This window comes from Cyprinus carpio, chromosome B12 (genome assembly GCF_018340385.1).
Source record: "Cyprinus carpio isolate SPL01 chromosome B12, ASM1834038v1, whole genome shotgun sequence".
Taxonomy (NCBI): Eukaryota; Metazoa; Chordata; class Actinopteri; order Cypriniformes; family Cyprinidae; genus Cyprinus; species Cyprinus carpio.
This window is the reverse complement of record NC_056608.1, coordinates 6,111,750-6,124,525: the sequence shown is the minus strand read 5'-3', so window position 1 is coordinate 6,124,525 and position 12,776 is coordinate 6,111,750.

The following is a 12,776-nucleotide window of genomic DNA, read 5'->3' as shown; positions in this document are numbered from 1 at the left end:
TTTTTTGGAACCACTACAAAAGTGGTACGTTTTGTTGTCATTTGGTGTGACACCACTAAATTATATTTATTAAATCGATAGTTCACCCAAAAATGAAAATTTGATGTTTATCCAAGATGTAGGTGACTTTGTTTGCTCAGTAGAATACAAATTATGATTTTTAACTCAAACCATTGCAGTCTGTCAGACATATAGTGGAAGTGAATGGGAATCACGGCTTTGAGAGTCCAAAAAACAAACAAACAAAACCAAATTAAACCCTGCGGCTCATGATGATGCACTGATGTGTTAAGACATGAAAGGATCGGTCTGTGCAAGAAAATGAACAGTATTAATATAGTGTTTTTTTTTTTTTTTATATACCTCTGATTTACCACAATGTCCGAACTGTCCTGAGTGCATTCGCACTTCTTCTTCAGCCTGTACGTGATGCGTCTTCTTCTTCTTCTTCTTCTTGCTTTATTGCGGATCGCGGGCTGATAAGTGCATTACCACCACCTATCTCTCAGCTGGACCATTGACACTCTATTTACAATCTCAATTAGGAGTGTCAATGGTCCACCTGAGAAAGAGGTGGCGATAATGCACTTATTAGTCTGCGATCCGCCATAAAGCAAGTAGAAGAAGAAGACGCGTCACACACCGGCTGTTGAGAACGCGCTCAGGACAGTTCGGACATTGCGGTCAGTCAGAGGAAAAATACTATATAAATACTGTTCAGTTTCTTGCACAGACCGATCCTTTTGTGTCTTTACAAATCAGTGTATCATCATGAGCCACAGGGTTTAATTTGGCTTTGTCTGTGTATGTTTTTTTTTTTTTACTCTCAAAGCCGTGATTCCCATCCACTTCCATTATATGACTGACAGACTGCAACAGTTTGAGTTAAAAATCTTCATTCGTGTTCTACTGAAGAAACAAAGTCTCTGGTGTGACACCCGTACGGTCACACCACAGGACAAAGACGTCACACCAGAGGACAAGGTCTCTTTAAGAAATTTTTTGAATAATTAAATAAGATTCTTTTAACTCCTTTTTTTATTCTTTTTTGATCATTTTCAGTGTTCTTAAAGGCAATAATTACATTAATTAAACTATTATCTGATGTTTATGCAGATAACTTGTACTGTTATAAAGTGTCATGAAAATAAGTATAAAATGTGATCTTTTTTTGAAACAGAAAGAATTGATGGAAAGCAGTTAGTGGAAAAGACGGAAAATTAACAGGGATCAGAGGGGAGGAGATCCTAAGAGAGTGATGTTGAAAGAAAATAGAATCAAAATGATGCCTTAAAAAGAGTAGCCATATAGTTTTTATATATATATATATATATATATATATATATATATATATATATATATATATATATATATATATATATATATATATATATATATATATATAATTAACATCTTAATGAATATAGTTTAAATATCAATCACATTTAGATGCATAACTGCATACATGCAGTGGGGGGCTAGAATAGTTTCAATAACATACTAATTGACTAAGAGACTGAATTTTGTTGATGTAAATAATAATTTCTTTGTTTTGTTTAAAAAACATATTGATATTGTTTGTATCAAAATAAAACTTTCTTTCTACTTTGACATGTTCAAAATTAAATAGAAATACTTTCATAGGTACCATTTCTGTACTTTAGTGTGACATTATGTCCTATGATGTGACAAAAAATAAAAATAAAAGAACCACAGATTTGTTTATATCTGGAAATACTGTATTGTAAGTATTGCAATAGGGGAGATATAATCATCACTAAAAAAGGTATAATTTTTTAGCAGTTTTGAACTGATGACAACAAAGTTTGTCTTGTTGTCAAAGTTTGTCTTGAAATTGTCCAACAAGTCATGGGGGAAAAATTATGCTAATTATAATTTCATATTAAATAAATAAAATGAAAATTTGAATATATTAAAACATGTCTAACAATTAAGATAAATCTCTCTAATGCCATTTATATATTATTAAGGTTTTTTTTTATTTATTTATTTTTTTCCATGTCACACAATAGGACAAATTTTTGGTACAGTTCAGTAAAAATGTAAAAAAAAAAAAAAAAACATGACAGATTTGACGAAGTTGGTGATCCTTTATATTTTCTCAACAAACACTCATTCACAAACACCTTTATTCATTATAGATTATCAAAATAGAGCTGGCACAGGATTATTACATTATCCCAACCATATTTTGTCCTTGACAACAGCATACTGTTATAGAAAGACAGCCATCAGGTGTGTTGCAACATGCTGGCTTGAAAAACAGATGAGCATATGTTTAAAGCACATGTTCTGAATGTTGTGCAGGAATATCAAAGACTAAAATAATCACCAAACGAACTGATTGGATTTTTAATGCTGTTTATTTATTCAAAATATCTCTAATATCTCATTGCACCAATTTTCAGTTAAAGGGAATGTTTATCAATCATCTTTACAGGTCCATCTGCTCTCTCTTGTTCGGATGCATAGACACAGAGCAGTAAATAGGATGATATATGAAACTGGCAGAGATGATGACACCAGCCAGACAAAGCAACATATGAGTTCCCACCTAAAAATAGCAAATATTGCTGCGTTCTTCCAACACCTCTCGTTCATATTTAAACAGATGCCCCCCACCCCCCCAAATTACATTCCAAATAATATTCCAAACCTCTGCAAATGCTCCTTTTTACCTACCATCATTTTTAATATTTAAGTCAAACTGAAGTCTACTTTTGGTTATGCTTTGGTTTAAAGGAAAATGTGCTCACCCTCAGACCATCCATGATGAGTAGATGTAGTAGATGAGTTTGTTTGTAGAAATTTAGCATTACATCACTTGCTCACCATGGATCCACTGCAGTGAATGGGTGCGGTCAGAATGAAAGTCCAAAAAGCTGATAAAAACATCATAAAAATATAAGTAATTCACACCACCCCATTCCACCAATTAACATCTTGTGAAGCAAAAAGCTGCATGTTTGTAACAAACAAACAAATCATTAAAGCATTTTAACTTCAAACTGTTGCTTCTGGCCATAATCCATAATATGCTTTTTCCAGTGAAAAAGTCATCTCATCTGAACTATTCAGTGCAGAGGATCCACTGATGAGCATGTGATGTAATGCTAAATTTCTCCAAATCTGTTCCGATGTAGAAACCATCTTATCTACATATTGGATGGCCCAAGTGTAAATTTTCATTAAATCTTCATTTTGGGTTGAACTAGTCCTTTAATTATAGTTTTTTAAACCATGTCTTGTTTGTTAAAGATAAAGTGTGTCATTCATTGCCACTAAAGTCACTAAATGCAAAAATGAGTGTTTTCAAACAGGTTTCCCAACACTCTGCCATTGGACAAATAAACGGATAGCCCCGCCTCAAAGTTATGCTATTGGTTGAGCCAATCTGATGTGTTGCTATTGAGCTCAAACAAAGCGACATGTTAATCGTATCACAGTGTTTACACTATTCAGAGGAATCAACCTATGAATGGCTTACTTATATCTGTCTCTATAGATGGTATTTTACAACAGCAACAAAAACATTACACTTCACCTTTAAGTAAAACTGCATTGTTTCAGCACATGAAACCCTTGCCTAATTTCACATGATAGATCACAACATGAGTTTTTGATGGATTGTGTATTGTGCTTCGCTAGATGAAAGCATACTATAGCTTTATTCAGTAAAAATGGAAAACACATGCTCCCTTTACACTGTGTCTTTTGTCAGGAAAACAAAGCAATATCTCCCATAGGATGTCACAAACACTGATTGCGTCTGCGCTCAAAAATAATTTGATTTGCATGTTTCTCAGAAACCATAGCTGGTTACTCATGCTTGAGAAGAGCACCTTTGTTGGAAAGCAAATGTGTGAACCTGACTGGCAAATCCAAACATACAAAAATGCAGCATAAATATCTTCTCGTTAATGGTGCAAGGCTGTGGAAACTAAAAGTCATCAGCTCAGCTTGACAGAGGGCTATCATTAACATGAGAATGAATGGCTTTAATTTGCAGAACAACAAGGGGGATTCTCAGAAAAGCTCTGTGGCCTTTTCATTTCTTAGATGTTTATGTCCTTTATTTGAATTGTGTCATTGCCAAATCCTTTTCCACTTTCGTATGATGCTTTTGGTATTGTATGTAGTGGCCTAGAGAGGATTTCACCATGACGACAAATTAAAACAGTGACTATATGAGTCATTTAATCATTGAAGTGGGAAAGTGGGAATTGTGCAAAAGCAGCGTAGAGCCACACAGTAACCGAATTGAACTGACAACACATAGATATGCTCTTGAGGATTCACCTTACGGGTCTTCCTTTGTAATATGCACTCTTGTTTAATGGCACCTATATTAGCAAGCTGTAATTATTTGGAAACAATGAAGGGTAATTATTTGAAAAGAGATTCTTTGGAACCAGAAATAAATATCATGTAGTCATCCCCATGATATTACAAACCTGTTTATTTTTTCACCATGTAATTTTGCATTGAGCACAAAAGGAGAGATTTAGCAGAATGTTTATGCTGCTGTTTTCCATATTAAATCCATTAAAGTGAATTAGATTAGATTAGATTCAACTTTATTGTCATTGCACATGTAAGGTACGAGGCAACGAAATGCAGTTAGCATCTAACCAGAAGTGCAATAAGCAGTAAGTACAGGATATACAGTGTCTACAATATGTTACAAATGTACAATAAATATACAGATAAGGCAGTACTATGGACATAATTTACAGATTTTTAAATACTATCAGCATGATATACAGATGGTTGCACTATGAACATACTATACAGATGGATTATGTAATAAGTATATGTACACTATAAGCAGAAACTATGAGCATATGAACATTATTTACACTAGTGCAATGGACAGTAAAAAGTGCATAGAAAAATATTCCAGTGTGCAAATGGATCATTTAGTATTCTGGATGAACAGACAGTAGTGCAAGTAATAAGTGAACTGTTTTTTGTTTGTTTGTTTGTTTGTAAGACAGACATAGTTTTGAGGAGGGGTGAGAAGTGTGTGTGTTTGGCGTGTGTGGGGGTGGTGGTGGTGTGTGTGTGTGTGTATGGGGGGGGTGTCAGAGTGCAGAATTCCGTAAGGAGACAGCTGTAGGGAAAAAGCTGTTCCTGAGTCTGCTGTCCTTGTCCAGGGGCTCCTGAAGCGCCTCCCAGGGGGCAGGAGGTTAAACAGTCTATGATCGGGGTGAGAAGAGTCCTTAAGTATGCTGCGAGCTCGACGTAGACAGCGTTTTCTCTGGATGTCATCAATAGCAGGAAGTGGTGTCCCTGTGATGCGTTGGGCGGTTTTCACCACCCTCTGCAGTGCCTTGCGCTCAGCAACTGAGCAGTTTCCATACCAGACTGTGATGCAACTGGTCAGGATGCTCTCGATAGCACGCCGGTAAAAGTTCACCAGGATGGCTGAAGACAGCTGGTTCTTCTTCAGTGTCCTGAGGAGCTGGTGAGCCTTCTTGACCAGGCTGGAGGTGTTTGTGGTCCAGGACAGATCCTCCAAGATGGTGGTTCCCAGGAACTTGAAGCTGGAGACACATTCAACAACCATCCTGTTAATGTGGATGGGATTGTGTGTGCTTCCTTTCCTCTTCCTGAAGTCCACAATGAGCTCCTTTGTCTTGCTGGTGTTAAGGAGCAGGTTATTGTCAGCGCACCATGCAGCCAGGTGCTAAACCTCCTCCGTGTAGGCAGTGTCATTGTTGTCTCTGATGAGACCAATCACCGTGGTGTCATCTGCAAGCTTAATGATGGAGTTGGATCCATGCACAGGCTTGCAGTCGTGGGTGTAGAGGGAGTAGAGGAATGGGCTCAGCACACAGCCCTGTGGTATGCCAGTGCTGAGTGTGATGGTGGTGGAGCAGGTGTGGCCTGACCTAACATGCTGAGGTCTGTTGGTCAAAAAGTCCATAATCTAGTTAATCCATAATCCAGTTGCAGAGGGAGGTGTTAATGTCCAGGTCTCCAAGTTTTGTGGTCAGCTTGGAGGGAATAACAGTCTTAAATGCTGAGCTGAAGTCAACAAACAACATCTGTAGATATGTATTGTTATTGTCCAAATGTGTGAGTACAGAGTGCAGCACTGTGCATACTGCATCCTCTGTGCTCCTATTGCTATGGTAAGCAAATTGGTGTGGGTTGAGGTGTTCTAGGACCAGTCACTCAAAGCACTTCATAACGATAGGTGTGAGTGCTACGGTGCGGTAGTCCTTCAGGCACATCGGGGAGGAGTGTTTCAGCACTGGCACAATGGATATGGACTTAAAGCATATTGGCACAGTTGCTTGGGTTAGGGACAGGTTGAAAATGTCTGTGAAGACCCCGGCAAGCTGCTCTGCACATGCCCTAAGCACACGTCCAGGAATGCCGTCCGGGCCAGCAGCCTTGCGTGTGTTGATCCGGCTCAATGCAGTGTGGACATCTGTGGAGGTGAGTTTGAGGGGTTGGTGGTTTGCCGAGAGTGTGAATTACGCTTAATTACCCTTTTCATGTGCAAAATCCAGTCACTTCAATAGAATTTCACGCAATCTTGAATTTTGTGAGAGAAAGATTTTGCCACATAGATTCATATCTTGAACATTGGGTTCAGTGATGTTCAATAATATTTTTGAATGGAATAGAACTAGTTAATTTAAGTGTTACTATTTCATTGTAGAATTCATTGTAATCAATTTGACCTATTTGCAAAAAATATATTTTTAAAAATATATACAGTTAATATGGTGGAACCATTAAAGCCTGCCTTCTTTGATTTGATTGGCCATTAACTTTTCATCATCCAAATTATGGTACATTCACACGGGGTGTCAACAGTTCTCGTTTACTTTGAATGGAGTGATGTCAAGGGTTGCCAAACTGAATTGTGGGTCCATTGCGTCATGTCACTGGTGTTGCTTGAGGCATAAGTCGAAAACTTTTAAACTTTTCAAGCGCCTACGCAGGCGTCAGCCAATCAGATCACCTTATGCAAGTGCAGACGCTAGCCAATTGCATTCATGCAACACCAGAGAATAGAGGTACTGGATGTGATTGGCTGTCGTCACTATGACAGTGCAAAGCTCCAGACATGCCCTCCGTCAGGCGTAGACGGTGATGCCCGGGGGAATGGGTCATAACAAACAGAGAATATCAAATATTGAGGGGCAGACAATTTGGCCACTTCTAATTAAAGGTGGAGTATTTCAGACAATGGACGGAAATTTTGCTAATGTGGCTGCACCTTGAGTTTTCTAAAACCAATAATACGGTAGTTTTGAGTGAGAAACAGGCCAAAATGTAAGCCATTATTCACATGAAATGTTCCCCTGTGGAGAAGATCTCAAATCTCTCAAATCTTATTCACGCTTGCATTCAATTCAAAACATTCAAACGCCACATCACGATCAGTCGCAAGACGTGCAAGAACCAATGTTGTCAAAATCAGTGGGAAATTTCTTGAGCCTTCATGAGATTTGAGAGCTATATGACAACAGGAAAACTTTCAGAAAAATACATCTCAGCTACAACACAACCATCATATGACTTTAGTAGGCCTGAAATATAGTCATATAACGATTTTTAATAGTGATTTTATGGTATTTGTAGTCATTTTTAGCGAATGATGGCCCCCCAAAAATGACTCATTTTGTGTTCCACTGAATGAATTGGTCATACAAGTTTGGATTGACATGAGAGCATGACCTTTATTTTTGGTGAATTGTTTCTTTAAGAGCAATCAATCAAAGAACAAACAGCTCCAAAATACTAGTCCCCTTCATTCAACACAGTTCACTGCGAGTCTGAAAAAAGAGTCTGTTTGCTGGCAAGCATCAATTTGTGCCTTGGGGAATATGACACTGGGCTGATAATATTAGATCAATATCCATGTCTGTTCCTCCAGCAGCACTTGCCTTCTATCATCTAGGCACATAATGACTTTTACTGCATTACTGCATTAAGGCCCAGGCTTTGAAAGGCAACTTAATTGGAGACGTTGTTTTATTTTTTAAGATACGGCTGCAAATGATCGAGCTCTATCATGTTCTGAGCACGAGGTGAATGCACTAATGTCGAGGCCACTGGATACAGCTATTACCATACAGTTCAAATAATACTGAAGGTCCTGCATAATTCACACTCCTGCATATAATAATGCAACTCATTACAATGGAGCTCCTATGCTTTAAGGAGTGATATTAAAAATGTATTATTCAGCCTGTTATACAACTTGTTTCATCTGTCACTGAGGCAAAACGCTGCTTTGGATTATACGAACCTTAACATTATCACACCCAGAATGGATTAAACAAAATGTGGGAGCCTTGAAACGGCAGAGGAACCAGCAGAGCTGGGACTTGTTATCGAAGGCGGTGTAAAATTTCACATTCAATTGTATTGCATGTACTTATCGTGTTTCATGTCAGTCTATCCTCATCCGTTTGAGGTGCTGCTAATACCAGTTTGGATAAAGGCAAATATTTCTCATTATCGTCGCTGGTTGTGACATGAACAAACACCCACTCACATGCATAGTCAATGGTTGCAACACGCATGAAAAGGCTTCAAACCGCTCTCCTGAGTCTCTGCCGGCAGCCGACAGTGTCATTCTGGGACTGATCGTAACACTGATTAGAACATGAGCAGTACATTTGCAACACATGAATACAGGCCGAGGCTAGTTGGCTTATGGCCTGTATCTCAACAGCTATTATATAGGTTTTGAATCCAATTTCATGAATGCGTGTTTATCTCTAGCTGTGATTTTGTATTCAATTATTTTTGAGAATTCTGTTGTTCAAAGTAAAATTTATTTTTTTTTTTTTTTGTTTTTAGCAATTTTTTGTTTGTTTGTTTTTGTTCTTTTTATTATTGTTGTTATTATTATTATTTTTAAATAAAATATTATTTTTCTAATATTTATATATTAAAAACCAAACTGAGAAATAAAATAAATATTTTTATTTATTTTTTTATTTAAAATCATTTTATTTAACTTAAGTTTATATTATTAAAAAAAATACATTTAAAATAAATTTTTAGTTTAGTTTTTATAATAACCCTAGCACACATGCAATAATATGTTATTATATAATTGATTTTTATTATTCATTTATATAATAGTAAAAAATATTAATGCAATGATTAATAATGCAGCTGTAATAATTTTAGTAGTAGTAGTATTACAATAATTTTATTATGTAACTGATTGTTCTTTTATTGATATAATAATAATAATAATAATAATAATAATAATAAATTATTATTTATTTATTGGTTTTATTAGTCATTGTTATTATATTAAATATTAGTGGTAGAAGTAAATTTATTATTTAATTAATTTTTTATAAAATTGTATTATTGTTTATTGTGATAATAATATTATTATTATTTAAATATGGATCATTTTATTTAGTCATTGTTCTTATATTAAATCTTTGAATTTGTTTTTATTATTTTTTTTTTTTTTATTGTTTTTATTATTATTATTATTATTATTATTATGGGTGTATTTAAATTTCTATTTCATATTTTTTATTATTTACATTTTGACAACAAGACTTTTATCTGACAGCTTACCTCATCATTTATATTGTTTGGTTTTTTGTATGAACTGTCTGTCTGACATTACAACGTCACAGCAGCCTGGCTGTACTTGTTTGCAGTCACAGTGCGAATGATGTGTTACACAGCAGTGCGGCCGTGACACAGCTCTCGTAAAGCACCAGAATCTTACTACAGTGACCTTTTTTATGTCTTGGCTTTATTGACAGGAAACATAAAGTATTAAGTGTACAAGCTAGGCTTAGATTAAGACAGCACATCTATTGGACAGATTCAAACACAATGGGTTTATTTTATCTTATCTGTGATACTAAGAGCCGCTCACAAGATCCCAACCTTCCATTTAATAGGCACAGAAAAAGTTCAATCAAATCAAACAATTTATGCAGCAGAAATTTCAGAACAACAGCCAGGAACTATGGGATGTGACATTTTATATGTGCATCGCCGGTGCATTTGACATTGTGTGTGACACGGTACATTCCTGTAGTTCCTGTAGATAGTTCTGTCAATAAAACCTGACCTTTGCAACTATTCTCTTTCTTTTTCTTATTTCACTTGAAACCAGCACAGGCAAACGCACAGTATCTCTCCAGATAAGACGACTCTAAAGCAACAAAATGATTCTTTTCAAATGAAACAACAGGGTGGGGTTGATTTAGGTCCACTTTTACTTGCGCTGCAGCGAGAAATTAATGATTTATACAACGAGCCCAAAAGACTGGATGAATTTCATTATGTAAGCAACATTAATGGTGCCCACCAGGACTCCAAATGAATCTAAAATACACTTGAAGATAATGGGCTGTTATTATTGAGTTCTGTTGAAACAAAGAGGAACCATATTGTTCATGTTTAAGTCTCAGGTTTCTAAAGAGAAACGATTCTTATGTAAATGATACGGGGGGAAAGCGGTTGAAATGTCATGAGCTTAAAGCAAACTAGGCCGAGCGCTCTTTAACATTTGCATGGGTAAAGAGCTGACAAAACAATCTAGGCAAAGCACTAAACCTGTTCACTTTAAAAGAATTTTACTGCACAACAGAGCTATCCACCACATTTATTACCAGCGCAGAACAGCAATTGCGCCTGGTTTCCTTGAACAATGCAAACATTATTTTTGTGTTCTGTAACACGACTGTAACCGCACCGAATTGAACGCGCCACGCTATTTTGCAATGAAAACAAGGTCTTAAATTACATGGCAATTTTGGAATGTGCGGAAAGCCAAGAGGCTACCAGTCAAGCATTCTGGATAACCTCCATAACTTTCTTCCACTGGAGGAAAATCTAACATCTGGTCCCAGGACTAAGACCAAATGTTAGCTCTTAAATCATTTCCATCCTAATTTATCCTTTTAACTTGTAAAAATGTTTTACTTTGTCTATTTTCTCCGTAATGCAGCAAAATTGCTACGCATATTACATCGCCTGAAGAGTTTTATGCCAAAACTAGCCTTCCCTGACAGCAGAGCAAAAAAGGATAATGACAGCTGCCTTCAACACACTGCTTGGCTTTTTTCACATCTCATAGAATTTCTGTGGCAAAGGAAAGGGAAAAATTTCAATTTAGTTCTCAGGGCCGTATTATATTGAGATTGACAGATAATTGTAATCCTCTAACAGAAAAAAAGAAAAGTCTCAAGATGGGAATTACAGTATTTCCACTTCTTTTAAGATACTTCCTTTCTGAGAAAGGAATTGTTTACCCAAAAATGTCCCTTTTTACTAACTATCACGTCACACTTGTAATCTAATTTTTCCCATCACTTCCAGTTTCACAACAACGATTTCATGGCGCCGATGTGACGTGACCAAACCTGACTGAATAGACAGAAAAAAAGTCTGCTCGTCAGTTAAAGCTGACAAATTACTTTAGAAGGCTTTAAACATAGTGCTCAAGTATAGGCTCACTGGCTCACCAATGGTTCCTCTGCAGTGAATGGGTGCCGTCAGAAGGAGAGTCCAAACAGCTGATAAAAACATAACATAACATAACAAAAAAAAAAAAAGTAATCCATACCACTCCAGTCCAGTCCATGATTTAAAATCTTGTGAAATAAAAAGTTGCATTTTTCTAAAAAAAACTTCATATCTTTAAAAGAACATTAAATCATTAAACAAAAAACATTAAAGAGTTTTAACTGTCGCATCAGGCCAAAACATGACTTCATAATCCATAATAAAGATTTCTACAGTGAGTCCTCTTACATCAAAATCCACAGACATATTCATTTAGAACGGTTTTATACTGTTTTTCTTGTAAACGGAGCTTGATCTGTGCATATTTCTCTCCTGATTCATACAAGATGACTTTTTACTGGAGAAAGCAACATTACAGACTGAGGACTTGTATTTTATCAAAATCCATCTTAATGATTTTTTTTTTTATTATTACAAACATGCAGCTTAACACTTCACAAAACATTAATTGATGAACTGGAGTGTTGTTGATTACTTGTGATGTTTTCATTAGCCGTTTAGATACTCTCATTCTGACGGCACCCATTCACAGCAGAGGATCAGTCAGTGAGCAACTGATGTAATGCTAAATTTCTCCCAATCTGTTCTGATTAATTTGGATGGCCTGAGGGTGAGAAAATGTTCAGCAAATTTTGATTTTATGCATGAATTATTCCTTCAAGAGAATATTTCAGGTTCGATACAAATTAAGCACTTGTGGCATAATTACCAAGTCATTCATTTTTGAAAAAAAAAAACTCTGGGTTATGGTGAGGCACTTAGAATTGAAGTTGATTCTGAAATGTTGTTGCCATGACAACATAATGCTTAAAACCTTAATATGACTCAATTAATACAGGCGAATAAATGTTAAGCTTAACAAAAACCGGCCCCATTCACTTCCACTGTAAGTGCCTCATATCATAATATATTTTTTTCTTCATGACATTTTATTCCATTCTTTTTCTTAGAATGATACAGAAGATAGTATAGATGCGGTACATCTACAATTATTTTTTTATTATAATTTTTTTTTACGACGGCTCATTCTGTAGGCAAACCTGAGCCTGTCATTCTGACTGTGTCACGTCTGAGCGCTTGAGAAACAGGCCGATTAGGTTTCACAAGGCACCACAGTTATGCAGCCATGTGCAAAGAGAGTGATCGGAAAAGCATTTGATCTCAATTAATAGCACTCCCAATGAGATCAGCCTGGAAAAGCGAAGGGGGGAAAT